This window comes from Aulostomus chinensis, chromosome 7 (assembly GCF_037954235.1).
Source record: "Aulostomus chinensis isolate RoL2024-O1b breed Wild chromosome 7, RoL_Achi_v1.0, whole genome shotgun sequence".
In the NCBI taxonomy this organism is placed as follows: Eukaryota; Metazoa; Chordata; class Actinopteri; order Syngnathiformes; family Aulostomidae; genus Aulostomus; species Aulostomus chinensis.
Window position 1 is genome coordinate 2,388,867 of NC_141326.1, and position 12,833 is coordinate 2,401,699.

Genomic DNA, 12,833 nt, shown 5'->3' on the forward strand with positions numbered 1-12,833 from the left:
TCTCTGAGATGTCCCTGCAGGTTCCTGACAGCCCATTTTTATTATAGTTTAATAGGAATGACATGAGCTGCAGAGCAAAGTTAGTTTTTAGATCAGAGAGGTCTGGAAATAGAATGAACACGATTCTGTCCTGGCGTGCCCCTTTTCTCATAACCCTAAGTAGAGCAAAGCCAGACTCGAGTGGTCTGGGAGAAATTGAACAGAGGGCACTTTTTTATCTTTAAATTAATTCAAGATTATGATCGGCTCTTGGAGCAGGTTGACAGCCATGGCTTAAGCATCATTGTTGCTGGGGAAAAATGCTGTTTACAGCAGTTAAGATATGCCTGTGTGTGTGTGTGTGTGTGTGTGTGTGTGTGTGCGTGCGTGCGTGCGCATGCCTGCACTTGACCATATCTGCATACAAAAGTCAATTTCTCAACTCGAGATGTAACAGTATCAAATATCACAATGTGGTACAAAGGGATACCTACAGAAATACCAGTTTCACAGTATGATCTTTTCCGCTCCCTCAAAATACCATCATCATCATCGTCCTCATGGAGCAAATGAGTATTTCTACAAGTTACCCTCCCTAAGAGGAATAGAATATGTGAACAGAACAATACAATGTTATTTCCCATATTAGTTATATAGTTTTACGAGACAGTTACATCAATATCGTAGTATACCTTTGAAGTTGTGTTCTTGCCTAAGTGAAACTCTCAGGGGCGCACTTTTAAATTTAAACTTATAAAATTGTGATTTCAAAGCTTCATTAATTTAGATTTCAGCTTCAAAATTGTTATTTCAAAAATAATAGTTTAAAAATTCCAGTGCAGGAACTTTACTGTGGTAAAATACTTGCTCCAGATGGCCCTGTGACTGACTGGTGACCCATCCAGGGTGAACCCCGCCTCTCAGCCGATGTCAGCAGGGATAGGCTCCACCCCCCCCCCCGATCCATAATGGATAAGCAGTAGAAAATGGACGGATGGGTAGTTTTTATAGTTTTACTTGGGGGAGAAAAGTTTTCCATACTTCTAGAACTGCCAGTACCAACATTGCCTGTCGGAGAATGCGTGACAACTAAAGCAAGGCAGTGTCTGCTGCAGCCCCTGAAACATTAAACCCGCCCGTGGTCACAGATGTGCTCCGACCTCGCCATGGAGTCAGTATTTGACATATTGACCCTTTGGAACCAACTTTTTTTCCCCCCACGTTGGCTGAAGCCATGAGTTGTGGACGTTGTCCCTCATCCTGAGTGATGCCATCGTTGCTTCACTTTAGTTGATTTGGAGGGAGGAGGTGCAGTGACAGCACAGACAGCCCGAAGTGATCAATATGCTGCTTGGCCTGTTCAAATAGTTTTCTCTCCAAGTTAATCTCATAATATGTGTTTCAGCTTTGTTTATAATCCCAGCAACGCTATCCGCCTCAGTTGGACTTGGTTTGGTGGTTCTGATATGACTCTTCTGTTGACGTTCATTTTCTCTGTTTTGGTAACTAAATGTGGGGAGAGGTCTTCAGTCTGTTGAAATGAGTCCTTTTTTTATTGACTACTGCAGGAGCAGGGAGATGTGGTAAGTTGCAGTGCAACACCACACAGCGGAACTCTAGTTGTAGCCCAGTGTGTGAACGGACTCTGCACATCATGCAACGTAGTGCTGGCATGCAATTACAGGGAGAGGTTGATGACAACTGTGGTATAATGTAAAACGGTTTATTCTCAGTATGAGGCCAGACAGTGTGTTCCACTTTGTAATCAGCCAGCGTGGAGGAGGCTATCACCTCCCCTGGGGTTGTGTGCATTGTCCTGATGAATGGTGTATCAGAGGGTGTAATGCACGGCAACCTGGCCGGGCATTTGGTACATGCACGACTGTGCTGAGGCCTTGTTCTCACACACACGCACACACACACGGGCACGAAAGGGTGGCCTCTGTCCACCAGCTCTGTGGGAGTCAGAAAAGAGAAAGCGCTAGTCTTGCTCGCTATGGTGTAGAGAAACAAAGAGCCCTGAAAGCTGATCTGTCTGTTCTTTTCTTCCTCTCCTCCCTCTTTGTCCATCGCTCTTGCGCTCTGAGCAGCTGCCCTGAGGTCGATCGCATTCTTGGGCCACGGCTCAGATCTCTCGTGGTAATCCAAAAGGTTTAGGTGTGTTGTGTTGCACCCTGTGGGCAAAGCTGGCATTCAATATCACCTGTCCAGTCTTGTCAAGTGTGTGTTCACACTGGGAAGATACAAAGCCCTTAATGAGATACTCTCCCAAACATTTTTGTCAGTAGAAGACATGTCATCTCAGCGCCTGAGAGCTTGTTTCTGAATCAGCCGCTGGTACTCAGGAAAGTGGGAGAGGATGGTGGTTAAAGCCTCCCTCGGGGTAGGTTAGAGGAGATGACACCAGGCAGCGCCGTCACTTCCTCCAGCTTGGCTTCCACCATAATTATCTGGAAATTAGGTCTTTGTGAAGCCTCTACATCTTTCGTGTGTGTGTGTGTGTGTGTGTGTGTGTGTGTGTGTGTGTTTTGGAGCGTGTGTTTTATCATTTTAGGCACTCTTGGCCTCTGCTGCCCTGTGAGGAAGGGACCTGTCATTGTGGGCATTCTTCAAGGCCTGCCTTTCACTGCTGATGCCCTGTGAGAAATCAGTCTGTGCTGGCTGTGACCGGAACGGTGACAGGGGCACAGACTGGGTCTGGTCATGATGAGAGTTTTTGTTAACGTTTGCTATAACGGCAATTCATAAATGCCACTTGAGATATTTTTGTGGGTGATTCGGTGGACATTTCACCAGTTGAATTTCCTTGACTTAACGTTACCATTTAACCCTCTGGTTAACATCGGTTTGGTTGGTTTATTTCCCTAGTTGATTGAAAAACATATATGTGTAAATTAAACGTTGTTGCATCAAATATTAGGGCAACTAAGAGTTTCTCTTGAGAAATGTTGGGTGTGTGTTTTGTGAGTAGTCCTCAGTCTGACATGTAGCATGTACTGTCATTATCCTCCTTCCTTTTTCAAGATCCCTTTGTCAGGTGAGGACCCCTCAGGAAGATCCCAAGGTTTGGAGAGAGGAATGTTGGGCAAATATTTATCAAGGTTTAGTTTAAACCAGCGAGTTCAGCTGCACTGCAGTGGGCTGTCTCCATCAAGGCAGCCTCATTATTATGCCCTTGCAGTGCAGCTTTGCCCTTATAGATGCTGTTGCATCAGACTGGCTGCAGAAGAAAATCCTTCAGCAAAGAACTAGAAGCCCTGTCTGTCAAAGTTCACTTGGTTTGTTAGTAATTCACCTTTTCCACTGCACAAACTCATGGAACGCGAGTTTGATCAAGTAATTATGAAAGGTAGGAATGTCAGGCATCTTTAAGTCCAAGAATAGTCGTGTGTACATCCCGTCTGTTTTAGGTGCCAGGACAAAAGTATTTATAAGAATCAGTAAAGAAAATTTGTTAGGCATTGCCTGAGTGTGATTACGATTACTACTCCTGTGTAACGACTTTTATGATCAATATTTGACTCTGCTGTCTTCCCTCTAAAAACCCAGACACTGTTTTACCTTCTTAATCATTCAGTCCACATGGAAACATGTACCGTAAATTCCGGACGATAGAGCGCACCGTTATATAAGCTGCAGATGCTTATTTTAGGGAAAAAAATCAACTTTGTACACATAGAAGCCGCACCGGTAAATAAGCCGCGGTGCACGGCGGAAACACCTCGGCCGCCCGTTCTCGCGTGTTGACCCAGTCTTCCAGAGCGTTTTCAAGTCCGGGCCATCTGCTATTATGACCTCTGAAAGCTTTTGTCGTCTTTTTGCATTGGGTCAGTTCGTCATGTTGCCGCCTCCGGCGTCTCACCATCGATTCGTTTATGCCAAACTTACGTGCCGCAGCTCTATTTCCATCTTTAACCGCCAGATTGATTGCCTTTAACTTGAAAGCTGCATCATAAGCATTCCTTTTTCTGCTCTCCATCTTGAGGGTGAGTACAAATGACTGAAAATATCGTGTGATGCTCTTTTTACACTGCACCGCAGCGTGGACTGGACGCTCCAAGTACTGTACTTAGGGAAATTCCTAGCCAAATGTTATGGTAATTTCTCTAAGTACGGTACTTGGAGCTACCATCAGGAACAATAGGGAATTACTGCCTGCTGCCGCTGCCCGCCACACCCCAGGGTGAAGGTAAAATCCTCGTATAAGATGCACCGGAGCATAAGCCGCGGGGCATGAAGCGTCGAAAAAAAGTCGCGGCTTATAGTCCAGAATTTACAGTATATTCTTTCATTTCTTTCAGTCTGTTACAATGTCACATCACCCTCAGAATGTAATCTCTACATGCCCTGTAAATTAATTCTCCATTCTTGTGAATTGGGTGTGAAATGCAAGTTGAATATTTACTGTGCGAACATATTCAGAAATGATGTTTCCATGTCTTGTCAAGCACATTAACTTTTTTTTTGTACTTCTTTTTAAAAGGTCAAAAACTCATTGAGTTCATTTTTGCAGGACTGTTTTCTTCTTGTTTTTGTGATCCCATCAGACTTTACTCATGTGATCAAAATACATGAGTGGAAACAGAGATATTGGCATGGATGTGTGGACGAGTGAAGGATGGGTTGTAGAAAGCAGACAGACTTCATAATGGGGGCACCCCTGGAAGGGCGAGGGGGAGGTGGACCGGAGAGGGACTGCTGTTCATCGAACTGTTTTCTTCAATCGGCGGAATGTGAGATGATAATAAAATACGATGATTCTAGGCTTAACATGACCTTTCTTTGGCTCTGATGATTCATTCGCAGCCATGAAAAAATGCATGTATGCATATTTGGTGGAAATTCAAAAGTTTTTAGAATATCAGCATAATTATATCTCTTTGATATTCGACCATGCTTACGCTTTGAAGTTTGGGTCTTGGCAAATGGCAGACCCTCAAATTAACAGACTGACTCTATTTTTCCTTTGGAATGATGAGGGTGTCTGTATGGTTTGGACGTAATTGTTCCATCAGTCAGATTTGGCTTCCAGCTCGTAGTCCAGTATCATCCTGCAGGCACACTTGAGATCTTTGGGACTTCCTGGTACACACCAACTCTCCCAGGCGGTTTGACGCTGAAGAAGCAGCTGCCAGTTTTGCCACTACCGCTCCTTTGTGGTTCCACAGCATCAGAAGGTGCTCATCTTAGGAAATTGTGTGCATCAATACAACTCGGTAAGAATTAAGACGACTGCCACCAGCTGGTATGGAATGACTTCCCCTCACGCAGGCACAGAGCGTGCATGCTCGTTGACTGTCAGTTTTTGATGATGTGTTCCAGTGGAGCGGTGGTAATTGGTGTCTCTACCCCAAGGTTCCCTCTCCTGGCCAGCTGGTGTTACGATTGTGTACTCATTTGGGGAATCTTTGTCTTGATCAGTGCGCCAGTCATCGTGGTTCGTAACAGAATGGACAGTCGGGGTCAAATGCTATTTAAATGTTATTTTGGTGCAAGAATTAACTAGAAAACTGTATTTGAGTAATGTGCAATCCTGCACTGGTGCTCACTTACCTCCCCTGGCTGACCTTTGCCTCCAGTAATTCAAAGGTGGTCCATCTTTAAGGTAGGTGGGCAGGGGAAACCCTGAGAGCACGTCTAGACCTCACTCGTCAGACCACTCACTGGATGCGCCTTGTAGCTTCCGGCGAGGACTTAATAGATCTCCTACGTTAACGTGCTAAGTCCTGTTGCTCGGGATGATCAGGCTATGAATGATATCTGATGAGTGAGTTACATCGGTGTGGGCACCTCCCATTTTTGAGTCCTTCCTGACTTGTGGTACGTCTCGATGAGGTATATTCATATACTCTGTTGTCTTCAGTGACACTGGTCTTTGGAAGTTGCATTTGTCGTGAATTTCTGCCATTATGGACTTAGCAACAAAATCATTTGACACGCCGCCATCTCCACAACTGCTTTTCAGTCAAGACTGTAAACTCTGTTGAAAGACAGCTCTTGAATCACTCTGCTGCTCCTGCCAGAGATTGGACTCCGCATTCCCTGAAGCGAATGTGTTTACACGAGGCTGAAGCCGTCTCCTCGTGTGGATTATTTCAGCTGTCACAACTCTGAACGCCAGGTGGGGAGAGATGGACTGTGTATTCTCAGAGAAGGTTGGGGGAACTCTCTACTTTCTGTGCAGGGTTTTCAGCTCGGCCACAGTTAAGTTGGTCCTCCCTGCTGTGACCAGAGGTGGCAGCTGGCTGTCGTTTACCTGGATGCCATATCTTTGTTAAGTCCTTTCCAGGATCAAATGCTGTTGCAAGGCCAGTAGTGATTCTGGCTGCAGTCCAGGTAATAATTTCATGTACTCTGGACCTCGACGTAGAATGACTTGAAGTCACAACAATGTATTTTGTGCAGTACTCCTCACCTCACCATTGATTTTTATTTTTTTTTTAACCAAGTAATGGTTTCCGTTATTGGGATTTTATAGGACAATATGGTGCCTCGTGGAACTACTCACCGTTGTAGAACTTCTGTTATAACATCTATTAAAAAAGCTGAAAAGACAAACGGGAGTAAACAGAAAAATGACACACAGAGGAAATCACTGAACAAACATTGATGCATCCGATTCACGGTCACAATGGTAGTACACTACGGCACTTTGTGCAAGTTGAGGTCTAATTTAAAGTCATCGTTTCAGCCTGCATGTAGACACTGTGGGATTTGTACATGTATTTTTAGACAAGGCTGAATGGGGATGTCTGTCTTTGTGCGTAGACTGTGCAGGACAGTGCAAACTTGAAGCTGTGCTTGGTCTCTGCCAGCTGCTCCTTTGCAGATAAGATGTGTTATCCATCTTTTTCTGACCTCTTAAAATTTGTCCCTGAAAGATCTGAGCAGGACGCTTGGACAGATAGGGACTTCTAAAATCCATGGCATGAGTTCCAGCTGTTTTTGAGTAAATGTGTAGCCTAATCGGAGCGTAAATAATCGCTGGGATGTTTTTTTTCTTCTTTTCTCTATATTTTGTGTAGGAGGTTTTTGTCCTTTGTGTGGCAAAGGGGGACAAAGGATTCTGAAAAAAAAAAATCTTTGGACTTGCAGAGGAGTTTCAGGAAAGTAGTAGATGGAAGTTTTGTGGTGTACAATTGAGAAAGGACTGAGTTTGCTGGTGTGGAACGAACACTGGCTTGTGCAGTTGTGCAAACGTTCTATTCAGTGCTTTCCCACCATTGAGGTTATTTGTCCGCTGAGACCGTCTCTGTGTAATGTTTCTGTCTATTTGCATTGTCTCTATTGTCTGAGTCTTTTAAGAGTTTAAATCCAAACATGGCTGTCACAGATCTTAAAGTATGTTTCAGTTACCACCAATTATATAAATAATTATATGAAAGAAGTCAGAGTTGGCCCAGGAACAGCTGTCAGAAAACTGCGCAATGTGTGACAACAAAATGTGAGCCATCCCCATTTTTGTCTGAAAGTTCACTTTGTCAGCCTGTCCTCTCCAAAACCTTTTCAACTAATACCCCCTCCCCCCCCCCCCCCAGCAGGCCTTCTGTGCATGTCCTTGCCTCTGGAATTACAGGCCTGGTCTTGAGTAGCATGGGGTATTTCTCTTCAGTCCCTTCTGCTCCCCTGCTGGTTTAACCCTTTCAAAGGCCCACAAACCACACGTCCTGCGAGGTGCTGCTTTTCGTGCTGGGATGAAGGGAGGGGCACAGCTGAGGGTGGCCACTATCAAGAGGGAAAACCCATGAGCAGAGAAAGATGTTTCTCTATGCTGTTTGGTGAAGCGATGCCCATTTTAACTTTTAACATTAACCACAGTAAATCAGCGGGAATGAACAGTTATTGTTCGGTTAACCAGGACAGAAAAAGCCACGGATGGCTGTCTGAACCCCTGAACTTTACACGCCCTATAAGCATTGCCATCACAGAACTAAAACATGAGCCGCAGTGTTTGGAGTAGCAGAGTCATCACATGTCTGGCTAACCAGCTAACTTACCCCAGAAGAAGAGGGCCATTCCACTCGCTAACCGTTTCGAGCTTCGGTCATTCATAGGGTTAAAAATTATTTTAGGAAAATAGATCAGATTTACCCTGCAGAGACCAACCAAACTTTTTTCCATAAATTCGCTCCATTTGGAAGCAAATGCCAAATAACTTCAAGACGGCTTCCTGCTACCATGATCAGAACAGTCAGTGAGGGCTTGTGTCTGAGTTCCAGGGACTTGTCGAATTTATGCCGTGGCACCTTGTTCATGTTCTGGCAGCTCATGATGGTCATTACACATGTTTTTACTGGATATTACAACAAACCAGCTGGGGACATCTGAATACGCAGGGATTGGGAGTGAGATGTTAAAACATCGTTGGTATTTTCTCTGACAGCAAACACTATATTCTGTATATCTAGATAGTAATCTTGAGTGTGTGGCGCTGCAGATGTGACCTGGGGGTCAGTATTGACTTTACCCTGCCCAGAGTCATCAACTACAGGTAGAACGACAAGGCTGATGTGTTCTGTTTTAGAGTGAAATGTAAGATCCAGTTTATCAAAGTCACAACTGTAAATTTGTCTGCACGACCAATCTTGATTAAAGCCCAAACCACTTTGAGCTTCCGTAGTTCCCGCGGCCCTGATTTGTTGGTCTTTTTCTCTGTGCTCTGTAAGCCTGTGTTTGATCCTGCTCCGGCACTGACACAGTGTTGAAGTTCACCGCCTCCTCTCATCGACTGATCTTTTCTCAAAGTCATGAGAGGAAGGATTAAACTGAAATCACGAGTCTGTCTTCCTGCTGGTATTTGTTTTCATTAAATCAAAAGATGAAACAGCCAAACAAGAAAAGCGAGCCCCCCGTTGTGTTTCCTTCTCCTCTGCTGCGGCAATATGTAGGAGAGTCATCCTCTAAAATCACATTCAGGATCTGGACCTCTCTGACGAGTCTGCAGGGACTCATGGAGGCAGACTGCTTACGGAGATGGACTGTGTGATGAGGGAGGCTTCAACAGAGGCCCCTGTGAGACGGGGACTGCTTTGTCTGTGCTCTGCTCGAACCTTCCGTGTTTGCCCCTTGCTTCGAATCCTCCATGAGATGAAGTTGGTTGAGGCTTTATTTGCGGTCCGTTCGGGGAGTTATTTTGAATGCACACATTCAAGTTGCATACAGCTGTCAAAAATACGGTTAGGCCTGCATGCAGTTGCCTTGTATGTCCACAAAATAGAAAGCTTGTTGCTTCAAATCAGCTTTTTTTTTTTTACTGTCGGACTCCTGAATGAACTGCTACATACATTCCTCTTTTCTGGTTTTACGTTGACTGGGTTCCTCCTGCTTTGTCACCTCAGCAGTTTCTATGTGTACATTCATCTCCTCTTCCAGTCCCCACTGTACTTTCCTCTGGCTCAGTGGTGCCACGGTGTTCCAACTGTGGAAACACGTAGTCAACTGGAGCTGGCAGGGACTCCAGCTGGCTCCAGGCCACCGGTCCTGGTCCTTTCCCAGCTCTGGTGTCTCCACGTTGCTGTGGGAAGACAGACAAAGGAGCAACACTTTAAAATAGAGAGAGAGAGAGAGAGAGACACACACACACACACACACACACACACAGAAGAAGCTAGTCACGTCACAGAAAGCTAGATTAAGAGGCAGACAAGATGGCAGCAGTGTAGATGGAGACAGACATGTTGGAGAATAGCGACAGGTAAGCAGGCCACAGTATGGAGATAAAAGAAGATATATCTAAACTTATTTGTTGAAAAGTAAAACCAAATTTCAAATTTGACAAATCTGATGAAATGACAAACTGATTAAATGACAAGAAAGCATTGGAACAATGTAGTAGTTTAATTTAGTTGCTTTTAAAGCACAGATGCCAAATGTTCACTGTTTCGTCTTCTACAAATGTGACAATTCTCTGTTCTCTTTGTGTTGGGCTGCCTCATTGTTTCATTATTCTGTATTTCTCTACACTTTGCTTCATCTGCCAATAGTAGCCGAAGACATTTTGTAAATGGAATTTCTCCACAAATATACATTTGCGCCTCAGTCTCACTGAACTTGGTAGAGGTCAGCGTCGTGATTACGGAGAGCCCACAAACAAACAAACAAACTGAGAAACATGTTTACAGACAGAACTAAGCCGCAGTGTCGGATGGCAGACCTCAACAGCGCTGAGCGCCATCAGAGGCTGCTGACAAAACTTGACCTGAGCGCAAACTGTCAGGTTGCAGTGGAGGCAGATGGATGGAGAGCAGAGGTCAGGAAATACATGGGGAGCCAGGAAGTGAGCTGACAGTCATTCATCCTCCCCTCTGTTACATACCTGCAGCAGTGTAATGAGCTCAAGCCCCATGCAGGTGCATGTTGAAGGTGTATACTGTATTGTGCAAGTAAGGTCTGACTGTGCGACTATCATTTATATGCTCTGTTCCTCTCCTTCCTGCCTCCCTGAGGCCCATAATGAGGGAATATATACACAAGCCCTCCTTCATCACCGCAGGCCACAGAACTGTTCTGCCGCTCTTGTGGTTCATCTTTCAGAGTTTGTTATTCAAGTTTCCAATAGTTCTGTGCAAAGAAAAGTTAGTATCCCCTCAGACGAAGGTTAGTGTGCCTCACATGTGACTTGTGTGACATCCCCTTTTTAAGGCATTTATCTCGTCAGTTGTCCGACGGAAGAGTTTTCACGGCGTTGTTACCCTAAACAAACACACCGGCTGTAAGAGCGGTTGGCTTGCCCAGCCAAGTCTTAAGCCTGAGGCTACATTTGTTGAGAATGAGAGGCTGCTTTGACATATGAGCTTTAGCCCCTTTATCTCTATCCTCTCTGTTAATATCTGCAAACAAAACACAACAATAGACCCTCAGATGAAAGGTGAGGTGTCATTTTTCTTTTGGATAAATGGATAAAGTTAGTACATGTCTTAATTTTTCAAGCGCCAGTGAATGAACTAGCTGTTAGAATAAAACATGCTGCAGGCCTTTGCCTTGACTAGTCTGCAATATACTGCTGATCTCTTCTTTCCTTCACACCCAAGCGCCCACACTGGTCCCTTTAAGGCAACAGACAGAGCAACTGGTATGGTGTGCAGATGAATGAGAAGAGTGGGTGAAGTCCGGCCAAGAGACTGAACGGGATCAATGTATTTCTCACAAATTCTCTTTTCTCTGATGTCGAGCCACGCACATGTAACCACTTCCCATCGCTAAAGTTCTGTGTCCACATTCCTCTGCAGCCTGATGATGCTTTAAAGTAGAGGACCTGCCATAATGTAGAGTTCCTGCTGCACTTGGGGGGGGGGGGGGGGTGTGTATTTAAAAAACTTTTTAAACTCAGGTTTACTCATTGAAAAGCACCAAATTCTCATCATAATCTGGTCTTAAGTGCACAGTGACTCAGGCAAACCCAGGTCATTAAATGTTGGAAATGTAAGCCCTTCTGTTTGTTGACTGTGATGAGCGTTAATAAGCACAGCAGGTAAAATATGATTACTGTGAGTAGAAAGGAATTCTGTAAACCCGTTTGCAGTTTCACTCAGTACATTATTACAATATTTCAGTGTGCAGAGATGCTTCAAATACATTTTTAGTTTAGGTTCACAAACCTTGAATATGTTCGGTGATTGGAAGAGTAGGTATAATCTGCCTTCAGTGTTTTGAGCATCAGATGTTCAATTGTGTGTGTAGCAACTTGGGAACAGATTTTTCAGCATTAAGGCTTCAACACATAAGAAAGTAAAAGATGTTTTTACTGTTTCCATTAACTGTAATGAATGGTTGAAAAAGCCCAGCAAAACGGACCATCAGCAAAACTGCTGCTAATGTGACTCACAGGTAAAATAACAATAATAAGCCGTGTCCTGGTCGTCGTCCTCTGATGCATCAGCTGAGAGCAGATGAGCAAATCGTTAGCGGCGTTTCTGTGTGCATCTTTAAGTGTCCGACACAGATAGAAAAGTTACTGTTTGCAAGTATTGCTCAGCCTTGGTCATGCCAGGAGGGGCCAAGATGCAACATAAAGTTGTGTCGACCTGACCAGAGTTTGTGACAGCAAAGGGCACAGAGATGCATCATACACCCAACAGGATGCACTTAGCAGCAGCTTCCTCTCCTCTCCTCTCCTCTCCTCTCCTTTACTTGGAGGAAGCAAGAGGATACTTTCTGACCACGTTAGAGCTGGAAGGCATCGAGTAACTGAGTGAGGGTAGCCTTATTGCTCTGAATGATTTGCTAGTAGATGGTAACAGCCCGTGGTTTTCCCTCATAGCCTGTTAGCTCACCTGTAGCATGCTAACATTCGCTTGATTTTGCTTGCGGTGGCCACAGACATCTCAAAATGTGGTATTTCCTCGTGTTCTGGGAAAAAAACGCAGTGGAAACCAAAGGAGAGGTTTTGTCAACGCAACGGAGATCACGGAAGTTTCCACTGGAAATGCCCTCCAAGTGTATCGATGGACTTAGGACTGCAAACAGAGACACAAGACGCGCCAGTCGGAGTTACTTGACTAATGTGGATTTAACATTTGAGAGGCAGCTGGTCATTCACAGCACCGATGACAAGCTTGGAGCTGATGCCAACTCGGCGTGTCTGTGAATCTGCAGTTGTAGGAGTCCCATACTTTCACATGGTCCCTGTGGACAGAGGGTGTGTTCACCGTGTAACTTGAGAAATAGACCACGCTGACCCTGGTGGTCATAATTGTCTCAGGGAGAACAGCATCCAAGTCAGTTTTAGGAGCAATCCTTTTTTTAAATTTATTTTGAGAGCAATCTTAACCCTTACTTTGGTAATCATTGTTTGCAGAGCGAATGGCTTTGATACACACATCTATACAATGTGTCGTGTCTGCATCTGCCGGTGA

The 12,833-nt window shown here is 44.7% G+C and overlaps 1 protein-coding gene across 5 annotated transcripts in view; it reads left to right on the forward strand.

Moving 5' to 3' along the window:
- The window catches only part of srgap1a (SLIT-ROBO Rho GTPase activating protein 1a), a 90,451-nt gene that overhangs the window by 11,218 nt on the left and 66,400 nt on the right, over positions 1-12,833 (forward strand). The window lies entirely within an intron of this gene.